Here is a 24,521-nt window from a genome sequence, read left to right as displayed (position 1 = left end):
ATGCTGTCATGAAGAATGGAAAGAATCTGAATAATCTATAGTCCTCCTCCTAGAAGAAAAGCCCTCAAATGCTCTTTATCAACAGGATATATTTGAACTGGTAAAAACAGCAAAGCAATTTGAATATATAGAATTTAGTTCCTTCATAATATCACTAGGCCCATCCCTCTTTCCATGTTTGTATAACTAGAAAATGAAGTTCTCTGGGGAGTGACTGTGGCGCATTCCATGTTGCTAATTCTGAAGTTCGGTTAACTCTCATCCAACCACACCTCAGTCTAAACCAGTGTTTCTCATGCTGGCTGGGAAATTCTGGAAGTTGAAGTCCACACATCGTACAGACCCTGTTTAAGTGACACACCTTGGATTCTAAAGCAAATTCTATAGTAATCAATAAACAATTAGGTTCCACAATAGTCACACTAAGACAGAAACTCCACACACAAAAGCGCTCAAAACATTTACTTAGATAAAACAAACAGGTGATTCTCTCCATAACAACAATGAAGGTATCCAAAATGAAATCTCACAATTGATGGTGGGGGAGAGGGGAAAGTGGCAGGGGTAACACAAGCAAAGAAAGATAAGTTTACTGTATGCAGATGCAAACTTCAATTAAAAGGGAAATTAATGCAGAAGAATATTCTTGAGTTATGATCATCTTGCTGAGTACTCAAGCAATGTACTACAGTCAGCAAATTCCTGGTCTCCTAGTTTTCATGAATTGATTTTAAGCTATTCAAGCTTTATATTTACATAAAATAATTTGAGGATCTATCCTTGCTGTACAATATTATATTATCTAAGATATTGCAGGTACTTTAGCTAATTTGTTTAAAAAATAAACCTGGTGGCTTTGTAAATGAAATATTACCTTTAGTGGTAGCTTTATCTCTATACTTGCTAAGTTTATAAGCATTAATGAAAAGCTTTATATGTTTCCTTGTAGTCATAAAAGTGTTTATTTCTTTTGATTGCAATCACTAATTTGTTATCCAGTTTCCAAATTGACTGTAGTTACTCTATCACAGGGGTGTCAAACTCAAGGCACACGGGCCGGATCTGCTTAGATCTGGCCCATGGGGCCACACGGGCCGGACCTGCTTAGATCTGGTCCATGGGACCACCTTGGAAACAATGAAGGACCAGCCTCTGCCAGCAAAAATGGAGGATGGAAGAGTTGTGTGCGGCGCTCCCAGGCTGTTTTTGACTGCAATGGCTTACTACAGTCCTCTGCCAGCAAAAATGGAGTGTGTGGCCCTCCTGGGCTCTGTTTTCAGTTGTGACAGCCTCCTGTAGCCCTCTGCCAGTGAAAATGGAGCTTGGAGAGGTCGCGCGTGGCCCCCTGGGCTCTGTTTTAGTTGGCAGAGGGCTGCAGGAGGCTGTCATGACCAAAAACAAAGCCTCAATGAGTGATGTCGAGCTGGCGATGCCCCCTGGCCACACCCACCCCATGAGGTCAAACACAACCCTGATGCAGTCTTCAATCAAATCAAGTTTTACACCCCTGCTCCACAAGGGAAGCATATTTCAGTTTATGTCTCATAGTAAAATACAACTCAGGAGCCCTTTCAAAACTTGTTTGTGGTCCTCCAAACATTTAACAAAGAAAATTCACTACAATAGTTTATTTCAAGGTAAAGCATATGAAACTAAAAGGTGTTTTTTCTTCAAGGAAAATATTTTATTTCTAGTACCAGGGAATGTATGCTGTATACTATGCACTGTATACTGTAATGGGAAAGCTGCAACCCTCTTTCCATTGACATTTTGTGACAGATTTTTAACGGTGGTCTAGCAAAAAGTCACAATAGTTTGCTGTTTGAAATATAATTATATTTTGACAAACAATATTTTCAGAGGAAATAACAACAAAATAATAAAGTCTATTTCACTTTAACAAACATAGCATTTTCCGGAAAACAGTAATATAAAAGTCCTTGGAACCTTTTCTTTTCTTGGGCTTCGTTCTCTAAACTATTGTAAAATTGTGATTGATCATTTGCAAAACCACAAAAACAATTTTGTGTACCTGAAACTGGGTTCTGAGTTAGGGCAAAAAAGGGAAGGGTAAGAAGATTTGTCCTGTGTCAAGCAAAAGATACCATTATGCTTCTATTCTGGTCACACACTCTCTTTCATCACTAGCCAATTTCATTTTTCTTAGCTTTGTTCCACGTGCACAGATTGATGGAGGGGAAGGGGTTCAGCTGGAACATTATTTCCCAAGCTGGTATCTTCCAAATGATTTAGTTTAGACTAAAAATACCCAACATCTCTGGGTAACATAGATATGCTGATTGAGGGGGATAGGAATTGTTGTATAGATCCTAGTTGAAGATTGGTCAGCACAATTCATAATGCAATACAGATAGTCCTCCACTTACAACACTGCATTTAGTGACTGTTCAAAGTTACAACAGCATTGAAAAAAGTGACTTATGACCATTTTTCACACTTACGACCATTGCAGCATCTCTATGGTCATGTGAGCAAAATTCAGATGCTTGGTGACTGGTTGGTTCATCTTTATGACAGTTGCAGGGTCCTAGGGTCACATGTTTCCCTTTTGCGACCTTCTGACAAGCAAAGCCAATGGGGAAGCCAGATTTACTTAACAACCAGGTTACTAACTTAAAAACTGCAGTGATTCACTTAACAACCATGCCAAGAAAAAACATAACATTGGGCAAAGCTCACTTAACAAATGTCTCGCTTAGCAGCAAAAACATTGGGTTCAGTTGTGGTTGAAAGTCAAGGACTAACTGTATCAGATTTTTGTCATAATGGCTGAAACCGTAACAGCAAATCCTACTTTTAAAAAAATGTACAGGATTGTTTGGTAGTCTCTTCCAAATTTGTTGAAGAAACTCTAACAATGCTTGGATCACCAGACCTTTTTCACTGTGTCATCAAGCTTTTCTTTTTCTCTCCATCCTCTTATCCTACACCAGGCAGCCAGACTATTTTTGAAATTGCAATCAGTCTCTCCTCAGGCTAGGTTGCATGCAAATAAAGTTCAATTGACAAAATGCTAAAAAATTATTTTAGTCTGCAAGTAGATGCCATAGTCGGTCTATTGTGAACCGATTCCCCACTGAGCTTTGTAGAACTTCTGGGTAAGAGATGTTCTGGGAAATCCAAATACATTGAAAAAGATTTCCCAACATACAGTCTACTTTTTCAAAAGCTTGCAGAGGATAGTTTTTCACCAGGATGAATTTCACGGTAAATAGACATTGAAATCTTTTAGGTTATAGTTGAAAGACTCATTTTAAAGTACACCTTTCTTTTTTTTTAAAAAAAATGGCTTAATTACATTAATTGAGACAACTGACACCACAATGGCATAACATTAGTGTACAGCAGGTTTCTCAACAGAAAAGCTTTTATTGTTGAAAATCTGCTATAAGCTGAATTTGCTGATCATTTTTTAAAAAGATTAAAAGCTATTAAACAGAACATGCTGCAAACGCTTTTGTCCTGAAACTAGATATTTATTTTAGGTATTGGACACAAAATGATCCCCTGGTCTTTCTAGCAAAAAAAAAGCTCTGTTTATCACAAGTCTTCATTTCCATAGTAGAAATTAATGCAAAGATGCACATCTATCAGCCTTAAGAGTAGCTTGTATGCAGAGGTGGGTTTCAGCAGGTTTTGACCAGTTCTGCAGAACTGGTAGTGAAAATTCTGAGTAGTTCAGAGAACTGGTAGTAAAAATTCTGACTGGCCCAGCCCCCATCTATTCACTGCCTGCTGAGTCGCAGCTGATCGGGATGAAATGGGGATTTTGCGGTAACCTTCCCCTGAAGTGGGGTGGGAATGGAGATTTAATGTATCCTTCACCTGCCACACCCACCAAGCCATGCCCATCAAGCTATGCCATGCCCACCAAGCCACACCCACAGAACCGGTAGTAAAATTTTTTGAAACTCACCACTGCTTGTATGTCATGCTAACAGCTGCTATAATCTATACATGATAACCTTCTTACCATACAGCATAAAACATTATTCATGGCACAGTATGATGCATGGACCTTGCCAACTATGTTTTATTCAACAAACTACTATTATAAATAATTATTTATTGGAATATGCAAACCAGGTTAGCAACAGCAATGGAAAAAAATATTTGACATACAGTTCAGTACATCTAAAATTCATAAGATATATGTTTATGAGGCAATGCTTTTTTCCTTCCTTTTTTGAATAAAATAACCAGAAAAAAGGAAATTTAATCAAAACATAAAAAGGAGAGGAAAATTTTCAAGTGCAATAGAAAAATATTTTAATGTACAGCTTTTTGGAAAAAAATGTATCTTCAAAGTATATTTAAAGAGAGACATCATATTATATGGTAAGGCAACTGGCAAAATGAATTATTTCAATAATAATAATAATAATAATAATAATAATAATAATAATAATAATAATAATAATAATATATACTAAATGTACACTCAGTGGCAAACTAGGTTAAGTATAACTTTACCCATTCTTTCCTAATGTGAGGAAAGTATGTCTACAATTCTTTGCAAAAGCCACAATGACAGGGAAACTCCTGGAAGTTTTGTGCATAAGAGCACAAAAGTGCCTACCATTCCTGTCCTATTGTTCTCTTCATTATATCAAATTAATATAGTTGATGCATATTTTTTTACATACATACATACATACATACATACATACATACATACATACATACATATATATACTCTTCAAGATATGTTGTTTTATCTATGACAATTGTTTATGTATACTGTTGTGACAAAAAGAAATAATAAATAAAAAAAAGAAGTGGAATCTACATATCCATGTTAGGGAAAACTACTGTTATATATCCCACACTCTTAGTCTGGTCATTTGAGGGCAGTCAGCTCCTGAAGAAGGATTTTTCAAAATCAGGCTGAGCTTTTTAAATCCTTTGCCCCCAGAGGTTTTCCTCTTCTTCATGCATTTTAATGGACACCCTTTAAAAAAAGGAAGCACAAAACATTCACATATCATTTGCCGAAGCAAAACGGAAGTAGGTATGATAACCCTTGTTCTAAGCCACAACCAGAGAAAAACCCAGGAGTTTATGCAAAGCAAGAGTGAAGCCTGGAAAGGCTTTTTTTAATATATGAAACATGCAGTCAGGCTGGAATAACCCACTCAGAGCAGCCACCGAAACTTTTAATGACTATAAAAAATGTTTTTTTTGTTTTTTGTTTAAAAAGGGTGTAGTTGTACCCAAGCTCACTTCCTTGCTTCCCCACCCACAGCCTTTGGTGGTACTGTGTAGCTCCTGGAAAAGAGAAAAATGGCATGGTGTGTAAATTTCCTGCCTTTCAAAGTGAAGGGACAGTGATTGCATTCAAAACAATGAATTTATGTGTGTAGCCTAAATATAAACAAACACTGCCAAGTTTTCAAGGGTTGAAAAAGTAGAAAATTAAGACTCGAAAAGAGGCTTTTTTAGCTAAAAACAAGGCCATGTATCCCTCAGAAATGTAGGATTGACCTGCAGAACCCTGTCGAAGTTGTTAAAAATATATAAATTTTAATCTGTCAGTAAACTACTAAATAAACGACTCAAGTGTAATTATATTAGTTGCATCTCATTTTCATTTAATGTAAATCGAATCAAGTTTCATTTATGAGATACAGTCCACAGCATACCACTCAAAGGTCAAGCGTCTGGAAAAAGGATGTGTTCCTGTCAGTAAATTGAATCATATTTTTTTTAATCCAGAAACAGAAGCAACTTGTATTCCTGTAAGGGTTTTTTCATCTACAAAGGGATCTTTCTTTTCTCATTAAGATCCCTTCTGTAAACTAAACTGCCCCGCTTTAAATGGAAACTCTACATGGGAATCAAGCAAAAACTAAGACCCAAGTTATTATCTGTTCTTAATAAATATTTTTTAATTTTCATCTAAGACATTACTCATATTTAACTAAAAAGTTATAATGAAGAACATGTGAGGATTTCCTTCCAGTCATTTGGTTTGATAAAACAAGCCAAACTTTTTGGGTTGATAAGAACATTTAGTATTATGAGAATTTCTGGATTGTGTCACTGAATAGTTGCCAGGGGGATCAGGAATTCTCTATCATGGGCCAATCATGAAAAATGAGTATCTCCCATAGATAAACTGGTAATGCTGAAACAACAAGGAAAAAACCCTACTCAAAATTAAGCACAGGCGGGGGAGAGGTCTGAGATGCAAAACATAGGAACATCTTCTGAGTCCACAACCTTCTACTCTAGAATAGAATAGAATAGAATAGAATAGAATAGAATAGAATAGAATAGAATAGAATAGAATAGAATAGAATTTTTTTATTGGCCAAGTGTGATTGGACACACAAGGAATTTGCCTTGGTGCATACGTTCTCATTCCACAGAAAACAAACTGGAAAACTCAGAGACAAGAGATGGGAGTTTAAGCCTCAAAACTTCACTTCATCTCCCATAAGTTAAACTGGTGAAGCTCAAAGAACCACATAAACTCAGGAGAAACAACTTATCCATAGCAAAAGCAAGCAAGCAAAAATCTATAGCCATATCTTTACCAGACCTTCTTTTGCCCAGTATCCAGTACCTATCAAATTAAAATAAAAGGCACTAATAGACATATCCTCAAAGGCAAGTGCAAATACTCTCAAAGACATGCTTGTTACTGCAGTTTACGCCTCGTAAAATAATATTCTCTTCCGCTTCTCCTCCTCCACCCTCGCTCCCTGCTTGCTAGGCCTCCAGCTTATGTTTATTTTTTCCTTTTTCCATCAGGCTGAATAGTCTTTAACATGAAGCCCTGCAGCTAGTCATAAATTTTATTTTCTGTAAACTCGTCTGCTATTTATGTAGGGCATACAGAGATTCTAGGAAACCAAAATCAGTTTGAAAGTTGCACTTTTCCTTCTACACTGCCGGCCTCCCTCTTTCAAAAGAAAGCCATTGCACATTACATAATCTGGCAAAGCCTACTTTTATTATACTAAAGGTCCAAGTATGTAAGCACTAGTTAATAGAACAGAATAACAGAGTTGGAACATTGGAGTTGGGTTCTAGTTCTACCCCTGCTCATGCAGGAAACACTGTACCATTTCAGACAAATAATTGTCCAATCTCTTCTTAAAACCTTCCAGTGTTAGAGAACCCACAACTTCTGGAGGCAAATCGTTCCACTGATTAATTTTTATAACTGTTACAGGAAAAAAAGCAATAATGGAGGCTTGGTGGGGGGAATCAAAATAATTATTTGAAAATAATTCAGATAATCAGTGGTGGGTTGCTACCAGTTTGCCCCGAATCGGGCGAATCGGTAGCAGCAGTGGCAGGAGCAGGACGCTCCACCCACCCACCCGGACACTTCTCCACATGTGCGCACGCACCCACAAGCAAACCAGTAGCGACAGGTTTTGTAACCGGCTCCTGCAGATAATGTTACTGTTTTAAAAATAGTATTGGATGTAAGCAAAGCTTTTATCAGAGGTTATTAATACAATTCAAAATGCTTAAAAAAGAAGAGACAATAGAAAAAAGCAATCTTTTTCAGATAAGATAAAGAAGAAAGAAGAATTAAAGAAATTTTCAGACTGGGTAAGTTTTTCTCAGAAAATTAAGCTTATACAATGACAGCTATCTATTTATTTATACTTATTTACTTATACCTACATACGTATAAGCTAATTATACTTATACTAATGACTGTATATTTAGTATCCAATTAACAATTATAATATTAATGTTCCTTCCATAGACAGCCTCCTTCTGTTCATGGAGGATTTTCAAGTCACTGGTGGAGAAAGAAAGCAGGCAGTGTCATTAATTATTCTTTCGTTTACAATTTCTTCCGCACTGATTCTGAGAACCCTCTAAATTTAAGAGCATTTTTCCCTTGAAATGAAAGTGTCTGCAAAGAGAAAAAACATTATCAACTGTTACGTGGTTTCCCCTTGGAGATTTAGCAAAAGGAATTGTATTTATTGGACATTCTCACTGGAAAAGAAAGATGGCGAGCCACTGCACTCTCTCTAGACCAGAGGTAGGGAACTATGGCCCTTTTATGACTTGTGGACTTCAACTCCCAGAATTCCTGAGCCAGCCATACTCACTCAGAAATTCTGGGAGTTGAAGTCCACAAGTCATAAAGGGACCATAGTTCCCCACCCCTGCTCTAGACCATACATTTGCCTTATCAGGAAACTCAACTGCAGCAGGTGCTCTATGCCACAGTTCTTTGCAGAGGATCTCAGATTTAATCTCTGACCTCTCCAGGTAATATTGGCAAAACATTTACCTGAATAGCCACTGCCAATCCATACCAGCAGTACTGAACTAGTTGGTCCAATGCTCTTGGCTTGGTATATAAAAGATGAAGTCCCTTTCTAAGTTAACTTCTGGTGGCTATACAGATACACCCACTGGTGTCAGGTGCAAGAAACCAGGAGGCATTGAGAGTTTATTCCATGTAACTATACAAACAAATCTGATCTACTAATGGTCAAGGCAAATTAGTGTTAGGTAAAAGTCAGAGGATTTCAAGCAGGGCTGGACTTAGGTCTCTTTTGTGGGTGTAGGGACTGAATACTAGTTATGTATTTTATTTATTTATTTATTTATTTTGTCATAACAATATTTGTAGGTATCATACAAAAAGATTATATAATATATAAACACATATATGGATAAATATAAGGAGGTATAAGCATATATGTATATAGGAAGAAGAAAAGAAAAACAATAGGACAGGAACGGTAGGCACGTTTTGTGCGCTTATGCACGTCCCTTATGGTCCCGTTAGGAATGGGGTGAGGTCAATAGTAGACAGTTTTTGGTTGAAGATTTTAGGATTATGGGAAGAGACCACAGGGTCAGGTAAAGTATTCCAAGCACTGATGATTCTGTTACAGAAGTCATATTTTCTGCAATCTAGATTAAAGCTGTTGACATTAAGTTTAAATCTATTGGTTGCTCTAGTATTATTGCAATTGAAGCTGAAGTAGTCTTTAACAGGAAGGACATTACAATAGATGATTCTGTGAGTTAAACTTAGGTCTTGTCGTAGGCGACGGAGTTCCAAGTTTTCTAAGCCTAGGATTTCAAGTCTGGTGGAATAAGGTATTTTGTTGTTTTCAGAGGAATGGAGAACTCTTCTTGTAAAATATTTCTGGACACGTTCAATTGTATTGATGTCAGAGATGTGGTGAGGGTTCCAAACAGGCGAGCTGTATTCTAGAATTGGTCTAGCAAATGTTTTATATGCTCTGGTTAGTAGTGTGGTGTTTTTGGAAAAGAAGCTACGCAAGATTAGGTTTACAACTCTTAGATTTTACCTTTTTGCTATGTAGTTGCAGTGGGCTTTGGCACTTAGATCATTTGACATGAAAACTCCAAGGTCTTTAACGTGAATGGGGTCATCTGTAAGGTAATGTCCATTTAGTATGTACTTAGTATTTGGGTTCTTTTTTCCTATATGTAAGACTGAGCATTTGCTGCTTGAGATTTGGAGTTGCCAAGTTTTAGACCAAGCCGTTAGATGATCAAGGTCTTTTTGAATGATAGATGTATTGTCTGTGGTGTTAAATAGTTTGACATCATCAGCAAAGAGAACACAATTACTTGAGATATGGTTACAAAGATCATTAATGTATAGTATGAAGAGTGTTGGTCCAAGGACGCTGCCTTGAGGAACGCCACTCTTGACAGGAACAGGATTTGATAAAGCATTGCCAATTTTGACCACTTGTTGTCTGTTAGACAGAAAAGCAGATATCCATTTGTGAAGGGGTCCTGAGATGCCTTAGGATTTTAGTTTTAGGAGAAGTTTACCGTGTACTACTGAGTCAAAAGCTTTGCAGAAGTCTATGTAGATTGCATCTATTGTTTTGCCTTGATCAAGATTTGTAGTCCATATGTTTTTACAGTGGAGTAGTTGTAAGTTACATGATAATTTTTTCCGGAAACCAAATTGTTTATTGGAGAGTAGGTTGTTAGTTTCTAAGTGTGAGGTAATGGATTGGTTGATGATTGATTCCATGACTTTGCAGGTGACGCAGCACAAAGAGATAGGTCTGTAATTTCCGACTAAGCTGGGGTCTCCTTTTTTGAAGATAGGGATGACTGTGGCTAGTGACCAAAGTTTGGGAAGGGAACTGGTAGTGAAGGCTTTATCAAAGATTATGCTTAGGGGTTCTGCTATATTAATGGAAAGTTTTTTTAAGAAGTATGCACATAGTCCATCGGGTCCAATAGATAGCGATGGTTTTAAGTTATGAAGAGCTTTTCCAACGTTATCTTCTGTGAAATCTATATGAGTTAAGTCATCATAATCATTGCTGGTACGTTTGTGGAATGTCGGATGTGTGTTATCAGAGTTAACAAAAACTGAGCCAAAGAAAATGTTGAAGAGGTTTGCTTTAACTGTTTTGTCATTGCATTCTTTGTTGTTAGAATCTTTTAGTGGTGGGATGGATCTTGAGTCTTTAAGTTTATTGTTAACAAAATTATAAAAGGCACGATTGGAATTTGTGCGCAGAAGGTTCTCTTCTTGCTTGGTGTGGTAATTTGTGCATTCAGTTTTTATTTGGTTGCATATATTTCTGTAGCAGATTTTGAAATTTGCAACATAGCCTTTTTTGTTTCTTCTCCAGAGGGATTTTTTTTTTGATTGAAGCTTTTTTATTGATATGGGTAGTTTGCTTTTCCTGATCATAGTAGTCATTTGTGGTACATATAGTTTAATGATTCTATTGATCTCAAGTAGGAAGACTCTATAGTGGTCTTCAGCAGTTATGCAGGTTGCAAATAGATTTTGCCAGTCCAGAAATGAAAGATCATTGTTTATAAGGTCGTAATTGGCTTTTTTGAAGTTGTAGTTGGGAATACTATTGTTATGACGATTTAAGTAAGGACGTATATTGAGACGAAAATCAATCATGCAGTGGTCACTGTTGGAAAAAGGTTCTTTAATTTGTAGTCCGTAAATTGAATTTGGGTTGTTGCAGAAGATTAGATCAAGGCAGTTGTTGAGTCTTGTATTATTGGTTACAAGTTGTTCGAGACCTAGGTTTGTAACAGCGTTGTATAGTGTAGTATGGATTGGGTCAGTTGAACATTCATTAGTTATCCAGTTAATGAGAGGTAGATTTAGGTCACCCAGGAAGATGAGAGGATATGGGCAAGAGATAGCCCATGTTAGCATTGAGGTTAGCATATTTGCATGGGTAATGTCATAGTCTATGCTATGCTACTATGCCTCTATGCTACTATGCTACTATGTAGCATAGTAAGAATCGAAGAGTAGTGTTAAGGGATAGGTCGCATACAATAGTTTCAGGAAGAGAAAGTTTATGTGCTACTTGGATATTTTTTAGATTCAGTGACTTTTTGTAAAAGATAGCCACTCCACCACCTCTTCGGTTTTCACGATCTGATCGATAGACTTGATATTCTTTGTTTGAGATAATGGAGTCAGGAAGGGATGAGTTCAGCCATGTTTCACAAACAAAAATGATATCAAATGTGCCACTGTTTAACAAGAGGATAAATTCAGGTAATTTGTTAACAATGCTTCTTGCATTTATCAATTTGCATTTGAGATCTGTAGTGATTGGTGTTGAAGAGGTAAGGGGCGTGCATACCTAGTTTTGGATGTTAGTAGGTTGGGGGTTGTGTACAACAGATGGTTGAATAGATGGTTGGATGGTAGTTTGGCTGGTTGGATGGATGGTTGTTTGGATGGCTGGTTGGGTGGCTGTTTGGATGGATGGCTGGTTGGATGGATGTTTGGATGGCTGGTTGGATGGCTGGTTGGATGGCTGGTTGGATGGTTGGTTGGATGGCTGGTTGGGTGGTTGGTTGGATGGTTGGTTGAATGGCTGTTTGGATGGCTGGTAAGATGGTTGGTTGAATGGATGGTAGGGTGATGCGTACTTGATTGAATGTTGGGATGGCTGGTTGATTGTTATGGATGATGGGGGGTTTGGAGGTGATTTTTTGGTTGTAGGCTTTATTTTTTATGCAATCAGCATATTTGACCCCTCCCTCAGGTCCAGCCTTGTAGTCCTCACCTACAATCGGTTTTCTATTATGTAGCAGCTGAAGATCTGAATTTCAGGAACATGGAGATACAACAGTTTGGGCTTAATGCCAAAATAAACAAGTTAGTCTTCCCAACTCTAAAGAGAGTGGCTTCTTTTTTGGGGGTACGGGTGATGAGATATGAGGATATAATTTTTTAAAAAATTCATTATTTATCCAGTTAATGAGAGGTAGATTTAGCTCACCCAGGAAGATGAGAGGATATGGGCAAGAGGTAGCCCATGTTAGCATTGAGGTTAGCATATTTGCATGGGTAATGTCATAGTCAGGGGCTCTGTAGCATAGTAAGAATCAAAGAGTAGTGTTAAGGGATAGGTCGCATACAATAGTTTCAGGAAGAGAAAGTTTATGTGCTACTTGGATATTTTTTAGATTCAGTGACTTTTTGTAAAAGATAGCCACTCCACCACCTCTTCGGTTTTCACGATCTGATCGATAGACTTGATATTCTTTGTTTGAGATAATGGAGTCAGGAAGGGATGAGTTCAGCCATGTTTCACAAACAAAAATGATATCAAATGTGCCACTGTTTAACAAGAGGATAAATTCAGGTAATTTGTTAACAATGCTTCTTGCATTTATCAATTTGCATTTGAGATCTGTAGTGATTGGTGTTGAAGAGGTAAGGGGTGTGCATACCTAGTTTTGGATGTTAGTAGGTTGGGGGTTGTGTACAACAGATGGTTGAATAGATGGTTGGATGGTAGTTTGGCTGGTTGGATGGATGGTTGTTTGGATGGCTGGTTGGGTGGCTGTTTGGATGGATGGCTGGTTGGATGGATGTTTGGATGGCTGGTTAGATGGCTGGTTGGATGGCTGGTTGGATGGCTGGTTGGGTGGTTGGTTGGATGGTTGGTTGAATGGCTGTTTGGATGGCTGGTAAGATGGTTGGTTGAATGGATGGTAGGGTGATGCGTACTTGATTGAATGTTGGGATGGCTGGTTGATTGTTATGGATGATGGGGGGTTTGGAGGTGATTTTTTGGTTGTAGGCTTTATTTTTTATGCAATCAGCATATTTGACCCCTCCCTCAGGTCCAGCCTTGTAGTCCTCACCTACAATCGGTTTTCTATTATGTAGCAGCTGAAGATCTGAATTTCAGGAACATGGAGATACAACAGTTTGGGCTTAATGCCAAAATAAACAAGTTAGTCTTCCCAACTCTAAAGAGAGTGGCTTCTTTTTTGGGGGTACGGGTGATGAGATATGAGGATATAATTTTTTAAAAAATTCAATTACTTATATTTAAAAATCCTAATAGTTACATATTCTAGAGGTTATCAAAATATTTTACTTATTATCTTTACAATAACAATTAAAATGGAATTTAAGACACCTAATGTTAAGCAGCAATAATTACAAATTCTATCCTTTAGTCAAACAAATTTTTAATTGCCTTGAATCTCTGGGATTTCAATTTCAACTGGTGGGAATTCAATTTCACTGTAGTTACATATTGATAACCAGGTGTCCTGGCCAAGTAAAGACAATCCATGGGTTAAGACTTGGATAACACAAGAGAATCAGTTCTGGGCTACCACAAGTTAGAACATCAGAAAGCCTTTAGCCTTTAGGCAGCTTGTTTGGGTTTTGTTCAATTATATAATATAATTATAAAAAACTAGATTCCTTCTATTTGTGCCAAGCTAATCCCCTACAGCAAGGCTCTCACTTGTTAAGTTTTAATGGCTACTGCTCAATAAGAGCAAGGACTATTACGATCTGCCCTAAAATTCTGTGCAATTCTGAAAAGGAACAACACTGTGCCAACAAGATCATGAAGTCAAAGGTACGCATCGTTAGAGCCTTGCAGAAGCATTTCTCAACTATTCTCTTTATGATGTCACTTGAACAATTATTTTTTATCACATTTAATTTCTTCAAGACCTGCTCAGTTACAAAACTGGAATCCTGTGGAATTATGGATTTCGATAGATCCAGTCAGCACAGCCTATGGAAAGGAATCCTGAGAATTTAAATTCAACGTCATCTGGGTCTGTACTGGCAGATGATAGCTTTCCGATCCTTGAACTAATGTTTTTAATTAAGATGAAAATGTGACTTGGTCTCCCTCTTGTGATGTTGAGAACATGCAGTGAAAAGAACTGTGTTCCCAGGGCAATTACAATTAGAATTCTATTCATAGGACAATTGCAATCCCCACTAAGGGAATATACAGGTATCACTGAGCATGACCGTCATTCTTCAGAGCACTGTTATAGGACCCAGCTGTGTTATCTGACTGCTTGTTTTTGAACAGCATACAGAATCATATGGAAAATCTAAATGGAAGTCATTCACCTAACAAATTGTTGCATCAATTGAATATACGAATCACACACACACAGTAAAATAATTATCCTTCATGTTAAACAAGACTTTTGAAGCCTTCACCAATACATCCATGTAATCTTTTTTAGTAGAAATATGGACATGGTTTGTCACTTTCAGGATGTATTTTTGACTTCCAAACTAGTCTAATTAATACTTTCAGGGACAGATACAGCCCTGCCATTTTCTGATGAGCTGTCCCGGAAATACTAAGTCTGAGTTTGCTTAGCCTTTTGAGAAAAATTCTGACAGGTAGCATCCTCAAACATTTAGAGAGTACTAAATGGGAGAACAATGAACTAGTGAACATTCTTCTTAGTTTCTACAGATTATTGAGTTTGGCACCAAGAGCAAGATAAAAATGCTAAAAATTATTAATCAGTTATGTTATGTTATGTGATTTCTACTTAGCAGTTGGTGAAAGGTGCCTTCATCTCCAAACTGAACACTAGATCTTATTTCATAGACAATTTTAAAAATAATATTCTGATTTGATTTCATAGGTAAGCATTGGATAAATCTACAAGGCTGAACCCTGAAGATCTGTTTGCTCTACTGAATTTCCATAAATAATGCTTCTAAAATTAATCTTGCCTAATTACTGCAGAGAACCTGCAAGATTTGATTTTTCAGTCTTTACATATTTTTGCATTGCAAGCCTTAATTTGGCTAATGCCACCCAAACTGATTATCACAAACACCCTAATGCTTTGTTTTTGTTATAAGGATCAGTGTGGCCCTTACATTAAGATGATGAGCAAGAAGGGAAGTATGTCTGGTACACCCCATTCTCTCTCACTCTGCCTGTGATGTTTAATCCCATACATAGGCCACTTTCTCATGGGCTTCATTAAAATTCTGACTGCAATCCTATATTCGAATCTCTACCTACCTGAGTGGCGGCCTACAGCATTGTAGTCAATTATATATATGACATACTGTTTCCCCAAGGGAAATCTAGGGATAAAAATCATTTCAGATCTGAAATACATTCAAGGCATGGGATGGGGAAAGAGAGCTATTCTCTCCTAAATATATTAGTCAAAGCATGCATGTAAAAACAAATGATTCAGTGTTATTATATAAAAGGCCATATTTTATAATTAACTCTATAAGGAAAATGTCTTCATAGTAACGGATACCAGAAGGATTATGATGAATTTTGTAGACATGTACAGTGGTGGGCTCCAAATTTTCTAACAACTGGGTCTCTTCCCTAATGATTGGGTGGGTGGGCGTGGCTAGGGGGCATGTTACTGAGTGGGCATGGCCAACTATACATCACTTGTGTGGGTGGTACCTTAATGGGAGAGGCAGGGTTGGGGAGGGCAGAGGAAAGAAAGATCCAACTTCTGTGTTTGTGTGTGTGTGTGTGTGTGTGTGTGTGTGAAAGAGAGAGAGAGAGGCCGCATCAAGCTCGACTGGGAAAGCTAGCTGCGAGAGGAAAAGAAGCGGGTTAAGCTGGACCTAGACATTCCCCGAGTCCCCTCACCCCAGAAGCAGCAACCTCACACTCTCCCCTCTCAGCCAGCTTTTTTGAGCCGTTTTCAGGCTGATTTTGACCTGGCCTGAAAATGGTCTGAAAAACAGCCGAAAAAATGGGCAGGGCCAGCCAGTGGTCCAATTTGCCGTCAAGCCCAGATTCCACTTCAAGCATAAAAACAAATCCCAAGATTTGCAAAAAAACCACCAGCTTTTTTCCCAAACTGGTGCCCTCTAAATGTGCTGGACTGGAGAGCACCATAGGAGTGGTTTATTTCACATCTGCAGGAGTCTTGGTGGGAGGGTGGACTTGGGCAATCTTGAGCAGATATACGGTATGTCTCAGAGACTTTGAATTATTCTTGTCCTTTTCTTTCATACTCTGCTACTTTGATACATTTGAAACATCATGTGTTTGAAATGGAAGTTTAACAAATGGAATTTAACCAATTCCAAAGGTTAAAAGTGAATGTTTAATGGAACTTTAACAAATGAGATATTTGTTTCTAGACGGATCAGTTCAGCTTATGTGTAAGCAGTGATAAGAGTACATTTAGTGATAACAAAACACGCTTAAAGATTGTAAGAAATAAAAATTCCAGTCATTTAGTTTTCTGGAACAGAACTGATCACTATACATCTTTGCTAGCTACTTTACCTCTTCGATCCTGACCTGCTTAAAGTTGACTCAGCCTTCCATCCTTCTAAGGCCAGTAAAATGAGGGCCCAGATTGTTGTGGGCAATATTCTGACTCTGTAAACCACTTAGAGGACTGTAGAGCACTGTAAAGCAATGTATGTAAGTCTTATTGCTATTGCTATTCTAACATCTCATTCAACTCACAAATGCCTCATTTTATATATGCACTGCCCACTCTTGCTACGACAAAATCTGTCGTAACTCCAGAGTCCCACTTTTGAGGAAAACCACGGAAGAAATTATTGGACTTGATTTTAACTTCCCAGAGTTCTAGCTAGCTATACGTAATTGCACCAGCTCATAGGAAATCTTTACAGCTGCCTGAGCCAAAGCAGCATAAGAACAATTCTGAGACTAAGCATAAATAATTACTGGATGGGTGGAGTGACCAAGGCAGACTCCAAAAAATGCAAGAAAACTATCATTTGGAAGGATGTGTGACATACATCATTAATTTTGATGGCAGCACAGTAGGGCAGAGAACAGGTGATATGCACCATTCAGTTTTCTAAATTTTCTAAATTGATCCAAATTTATACAACCCAGTCTGATGTGAACAACTTGAAGTGTACAGGTTTCCTTTGCTGATTTTCTCAACAGCAGAGGGTCATCATTCTCTGTGGGGGCTCCTGCCCTCTGGAATGAACTGCCTCCGTCAACTTCCTGATTTCCGGACCTTTTGTCGCGAGCTAAAGACCTTTCTGTTTCATCATGCATGGCTGGCTTAATGAAGGTTTTTATTGGGGTTTTAATATAGTTTTATTATAATTCTTTCAGCCTTTAATTTAATTAGTTTTTAAATGCTTTTTTAATTTTCTGATTTGTGCTTTTTATCATGGCTGTAAACCGCCCTGAGTCCTTCGGGAGAAGGGCGGTATATAAATTAATTAAATAAATAAACAAAATCATATTGACTCTGACAGGTACGTCTTCAAGAAAAATCCAAAAAGATTGACAAAGTCATCCTTTCATGTTTAAATCCAGTTTAAATCAGGGTTTTCCATAGATATAGTTTGTGGCATATGCCGCTTGTCTGGGCTCACATATTTGCCTAACTATAAAACAGATCAAAACAACACTGAACTCAGTAACTAGGTATAAATATTATACAATGTTTCAATATGTTTAGTTCTGATTTATTGGTGGGTTGTAGAACTCCAGAGACAATGACTTAAATATTAAGATTTATGCCTTACCATATTACTATCTATAAATTATTCAGTAATATTTAACACATGACTTTAATGCAATATATGACTCCAATACATGGAATATTTTCAAATAGAGGAGTGCACTATAACGTCTGTTTGGAAGAAAAACATTTAGGATGTTCTGTCTTCTCTGCTTGAATAATACATAGATCCCTATGCATAATTAGAGTGTAAATTTCACAACTTTTCTGATCCAAAAGGCTTCTTTTGTGCTAATTATGCTACATAGAAAGCTGCCAGGAAATTACATAATTCAGGGTTGTAGTAATATGATTCATTATCATTAATTTACATTAGTGCAAATGAGCCCACTCATTTTGGGCACGGAGCCCTTGGCATGACACAAGCACTCCAGTCTGCGTCCATGACAATAGATCCCCAAGGCACAAGGATCCACTAAGTCAATGTGTGATACTCTTGATCATTTCCTTTTTGCTAGCTTCAACCAGAGATTCGATACACAATGCCAATAAGCTTTTTGTTTACATAAAGGGCAATGGAAGTAACAATCTCAGTAAACCAACAAAACACAGAGATTGCAAGAATTACAATACTTCCTTGCTTAAAACTTCCATCTCACATAAAGCAAGATATGCTTGCATTACAAAACCAACAAGTTCCAATTTCTGCATGACAGCTCCTGTTCTTAACAAACATCTTCAAAATATCCTTCAGTCATCACTGTGATTCATTCTTGACATAGGACAAGGACTTAGTACAGACAACCAGCTTTTCCTGTTCTGCTGATTGATCTTTGTATAGGCTGTGTGTCACATGCCATAAAAATGTGTTCTCTTGTTGTCTTGGCAACTGACCTCAGCTATTAAGAACTCTCCAATTATGCCAATAGATGGCCTTTGATCTCACAAACTTTTCCAAGTCAGGTTATCATCTTGCCATCCTGCACAGAACTTGAGTAAATGTGAATATGAGCTCAAGAGGCAGCCTTCCCCAAATTGGTACCCTCCAGTTGATTTAACTACAACTCCTACTGCTACTAATCAACTTTAATGTTTATTTTAATTTGTATATAAGTGTTTTATATGCCTGTGAACCGCCCTGAGTCCTTCGGGAGATAGGGCGGTATACAAATATGAATAATAAAATAAATAAAATAATAAATAAAATAAATAACTGACTTTTATGGAGCCTGTCATTCACAATGCACCTTGCATCACCTCTTTTTAAATAGATGAATTGTTAGACCAGAGAAGGCTGACTCGGGCAGTATGTCTCTCTTCCATTGGCCTGCCTGATCTTCTTCCTAAACTATGAATGTTAATGATCAGGCTTGGCCATCCACTACTTTTATTCACCTGGCAAAGATGAATTCCACCCTTGAGCCCTGAATATTGCTTTATCTAATCAATAGTCTGAATAAGCCAGATAAATTTGCCAACTGATCATGTCCTCTCCTTGTCAAGCCAATAATGGAGACCTAATATATAGAAAGCTATTATTGAAACTTTCATGACATGGAGCTCAACACTGATATCTGCTAAGTGCTGCACAGCAATAGGTTAAAGTTCAAGTCCAAAGATAGGAATTCTTGGAAATACATGATCTTTGTTTACTTCTTCCAATTGCAGCTTCCCATTGGGGACTATGTAAAATCCCCATGCAATCTTTTAGAACCAGATTCATGTTTAGCATAATTATCAAAATCTAGTTTGTCCAGGACACAATTCTGAGAGCACTAAGGACTCCACCATTCAACTCTGAGCTACAAATACGATCTTCCTTTGGGAGAAATTTAGCTTCTTAACTTCTATGTGAGACCCAGTTTGGTGTGATGGCTTAAGACAACAGCGTAGAAATCAGGAGACCATGAGTTCTACTCCTGCTTTAGGCATGAAGCCAGTTGAATGGCATTGGGCCTGTCACTCTTTCTCAGCTCAGGAAGGAGGCAATGGTAGACCACTTCCAAAAACACCTTGTCAAGAAAACTGTAGGGGCTAGTTTTCTCTGGGTGAATAAAAAGAGTGGATTGGCCAAGCCTGATCATTAATATTCATAGTTTAGGAAGAAGACAAGGTAGACCAGTTGCTAGAAATTAAAAACTAACTGGAAGACAGAGACAGAGCCCAAAAATTTTTCTCTATAGCTCCAGACCAGGAAATTCAGCAAATGATGGTCACATTATCAAAACAAAGAAATGGACGAGCTCACTGCAATCCAAAACTTTGGCTTCATTGCTCATGTGGCCCTGAGACTGAACAGAATTAGAAGCTGCAAGTTCAAAAATGATGCTTCCCTTCCTATCTTTTCTTTTCACAATGCTATTCCTCATCTACCTTAATCCTCCCCCCTCCCCCTCCCGTTTGGTTTCCTGAGTTATCAACAATTTAACTGGAGTAATTTTATTCTTTGTAAAAGCCCCTGGGCTTAGTTTAATTGAACCAGATCAGACTGAGTTCACAAATTACACTAATCCAAAATATGATTTGCTTGACTTGGGCTTGATTTGCATAAATTCAACTACTATGGATTGTAAACCAGGACTGTGGTTTAGCACATGTGAGGCCAGCCAACTGTGGGCTTACGCTGCAAACCAAAGTATTTATCAGACATGGTATAGTTAAGAAATTTATCAAAGTTGGACACAAGATATTGACAACCCCAAATGCTCAGTAGAACTGCCTTCCTCTGTTTGGGTTCTGACAAGTTTCTCTGGTTTAGCAAATATTCTCCAGAAGAGAAGCTGCTGGACGCCCTCGAAGCCTTATACATGTTATGGCTTGTGGTAATAAGAAAGCTGTTTATAACATGAATCTACTTCTACCATTGCTGAGATTAATCACCTGCAGTTGTTACTGTTGTGGGAACATTCCTTTCAACCTTCCCCGAATAATAACTCATAAAGTCTGAAGCCCTGATGCATTTCAAATAAAGACTGCAAGCCCAGTGATAAGATAGCACCAGTTGCTATTGGTTCTGTAGCTTTGCCACAATTGTGCTTATTTTGCTTGTCTCTGAGCAAATATCCCAGGGCACCAACATATCAGCCGGCAATGCCAATACCCAAACAACTTTTACAACTGTAAACATAAATTCTATATGCTACAAAGGAGGCAGAGAGGAGGGCTAGCAAATTATCCCTCTTCCTATTACATCATTTCCGGTCCATTTAATTTTAGTTTCAAGCCTGCAATCACTATCTTGCTCTGTGCTGGTTATAATTTGCACAGTATCTGGAAATGAGTCCAAAGGGATGCTTAGTATATTACAAAAACTTCCAGGAACTAAACACAATATATATGCAGATTTTAGTTAGTGCTAGTGTTTTCTTTTTTCATCAGATCATCAGATTGTTCTGCCATTCTTCTTATTACAGTGTATCTACCAAAAAGGGGGGGGGGATGATTTATTTTATTTTGGATTATTGAGTAACACAGCTCTCCAAAATCAAAAAGGCAGAATTATGGCTTGGTGCTAAGGACGAATCTGTCCAATCTCTTTGTAGGGGTGGATATGTGTAGTTTGTCCCTGGAAAAGTAGTATTTTCCATCTTTTCATCAGTGCTACCTACTATTTATATCTTAGGGTCAGAAAAAATGAAGCCATCAAGTTCTTTGACCTGACTTGGTTGCATATCAGACATTCTCGGGTTAATCTAAGAGTACTTGTAGTGATTCTTAATCCTGTTTGAAAATAAACTTAGTTTTACGCCTCTGGCTTCATATTGTGATCAAAGCTACAGATATGGAATATCAGAAAAATGGGTGGATTGACCACTGAAGAGGAAGAAAGGTAAAGTGAAAGAAACAATATTGCCCACATAGTTTTTTCTGCTCAGTTGCTAGAACAGGGTGAGACACCCTGAGAAGCACTATCTGCAAAGTAGTTTGATCCCTGATAATTTACTGTAAATTCACTGCTAGTTTGCAAGCTTGCACTGCTCTGAATGATAGACTAGGAGCCTTCTGTTGGGAGTATTGTAAGAGTACCAAACCATAGCAAGACAACATAATCCTACTTCTACAGCAAGATGGAGACATACTGATATATGCAAATATCACAGAACAGATTGGCAGGTATATAACAAACAGGCAGTGGCATTACTCATTCCATATGAATTCATTCCATTCTCCAGAAATACTTTAATATGTTGCTGTCATAAACCAGAAATGTACTTGAAGTTTTCTTAAAACTGCAACCCAGAGTCATAGGATTGAAGTAGAAATGCCATTTCAAAAAAATGATACAGATATCAAGCTATAAAACAAAGCTGAATAAGAGTGCACCTTGTTAAAGGTAAAGGTTCCCCTCGCACATACGTGCTAGTCGTTCCCAACTCTAGGGGGCGGTACTAATCTCCGTTTCAAAGCCGAAGAGCCAGCACTGTCCGAAGACGTCTCTGTGGTCATGTGGCCAGCATGACTAAATGCTGAAGGCGCATGGAATGCTGTTACCTTCCCACCAAGGTGGTCCCTATTTTTCGATTTGCATTTTTACATGCTTTCGAACTGCTAGATTGGCAGAAGCTGGGGCAAATAACGGGAGCTCACTCCAATACGCGGCATTAGGGATTCGAACCGCCGAACTTTCTGATCAACAAGCTCAGCGTCTTAGCCACTGAGCCACCATGTTCCCACCTTGATAAAGATGCCCAAATAATTATTTGAAACATTAATCAGTATTTGTGATTTATTAGTAGTTATTGCTTTAAAAAAAGGTTTGTTATTTTGTCAGGCTAACAACAAATATCTGTGTTTATTTTCTGCCTGCCTGCCTAAATATTTATTTCTTATAGAAGATTTTGTAGAAAATTTTGTATAATTCCTATCCCTGCTGGACGTTAACAGGTCAGGTTTCTGCTACAAGGATGTATTTTTTTGTAATTTTAGGCACTGTATTATCAACTTCAGATATTATCACATCCTGTATAAAATGTAAACGTCTTTATATTTTTGTAATTTTAGACACAACCTCTTTTATAGCCTAGATGTCAAGTGTTCCTTTTGGATTTTACTCTGTGGTTCTACAGTAGCCAGGTTGTATTATAGATATATTTTAATTTTATCTCAAGTTTAATTTACTGGTTTCTTGAGGTAAATTTATAAATGTTCAAAGATCACTGATGGACATATTTGTTTTGGTCTAACAATGCAATTGACTGACTGACTGACTACTTATCTCACTTTGCCTCTTTGCAGAAATCCTGGAAAGGCATTGACACACTTATTTTATAGAGGAAATCCTAATGTTAGGAAGTTGCAATTTCTAGAAATCCTTCAAGACTGAGCAAGGGTTTGAACACAAGTTTATACAGGTTTCCTCCCCTCTTTCAACTGGGCTGCTCTGGCTATCTGATCATATTTTAATCGGATGCTAGATCTGAGACTTAAACAATCCTTGTAACTTGGTGGTTCATGCTGATATCAGGGTGGAGACTTGCTATAGGGCTCAGTTGATAAACACTGTTCCAGAAACTTACAGTGTTTATCACTGACTGGAATCCTACGGAGTATGACTGCATAATTTCTTTTCAATATAAAAAGTATTTTAAAAAATAGACCTACAAGGCCTACCGAATCTTGAACCCTTTCAATCCTGACATAAAATTTGAAAGACAAGCAGTAAATTTCCATATTGCATGTATAACTACCTGAAGGCCATTATTTAAAATCATCTCGTCAAATGGAATGAAAAGTTGGATTATGCTTTTGCATCCATCAGGTATAAATGATCTTAAAGTATCATGAGAAATGCTTTCCTTGAACGTTTCATGTATATTTTGTAATATATTTCATGTATAATATAATTACAACTGGAACAGGACCAATCAAGGATGTGGACCTCTTTTACCAATTGTGCTAAAATAAGCTGCAGTTTTTGTACCCCACCATATAATTCTGGTCTTACAACTTTAGCAAAACAACTACAAAGAAGTCATAGAAAAGCAGCTCTGCTTTATTACAGTATTAGAAAATGAATCAGCCTGAAGTTTGTTTTCATTTTGCTCAGTACACAGACCATCTTGAACCCTTTCTTATATTTTTCCACAGCAATGCTAATATATTCCAACCTCTCGTTTTATAACAGATCCTTTTAACCAAAAATAGCAATCGAGCGGGACTTCTAAATGGGGCCATTCTTTTCTCTAGACAATTAAATCAGGTTAATGCAGTAAAACATTTTGGAAAACTTAAAAATTCTGATATGCTTAATGTTTGTTTACTTGGCAGCATACTCACATAAAAATATTGGGTGATATTTAGAAAATCCAGATACTCGGAATGCTTAAGACATTTCATATCCGAAGTTTTGAAATTTAGCTATGTTGAATATAGAGATACAGTGGTTTGATTGTCAGGCAATGTTTTTCTACTTTTTTGTGCCTGGCCAGAAATATCCATATCCATATGATTTGTTAACAACACTCCTATGTATACTTGGTATGACTTCAATAAATTGCCTAATGAGCAGCTTGGCAAGGCTAAGATCATAATTTATAAAAATATCCTGTTCTTTCATATGACATTTGTATCTAATTCCAAGGTACAAAAGGTGTAATCATACTATGCCCTCACTGTAAACTTGTAATTTGTGGGTGAGAAAAGAAAACTCTTGTGTTTATGCTTCTAGGCAGTTAAATATTCAATATGGATGAGAGATCCTGCTATTAACCTTATATCAAATTATCCTAATTAAAGTCAAGCAACAATTATGGTCAACTGTTCTATTTGTCTGATGATATAGT

General features: G+C 37.5%; 1 protein-coding gene across 1 annotated transcript in view; it reads right to left on the bottom strand.

Annotated features, from left to right (window-relative positions):
• Positions 1–24,521, bottom strand: part of EPS8L2 (EPS8 like 2) — a 124,682-nt gene that overhangs the window by 99,075 nt on the left and 1,086 nt on the right. The window lies entirely within an intron of this gene.

Source organism: Ahaetulla prasina, chromosome 1 (genome assembly GCF_028640845.1).
Source record: "Ahaetulla prasina isolate Xishuangbanna chromosome 1, ASM2864084v1, whole genome shotgun sequence".
NCBI lineage: Eukaryota > Metazoa > Chordata > Lepidosauria > Squamata > Colubridae > Ahaetulla > Ahaetulla prasina.
This window is presented reverse-complemented; position numbering and strand designations above follow the sequence as displayed.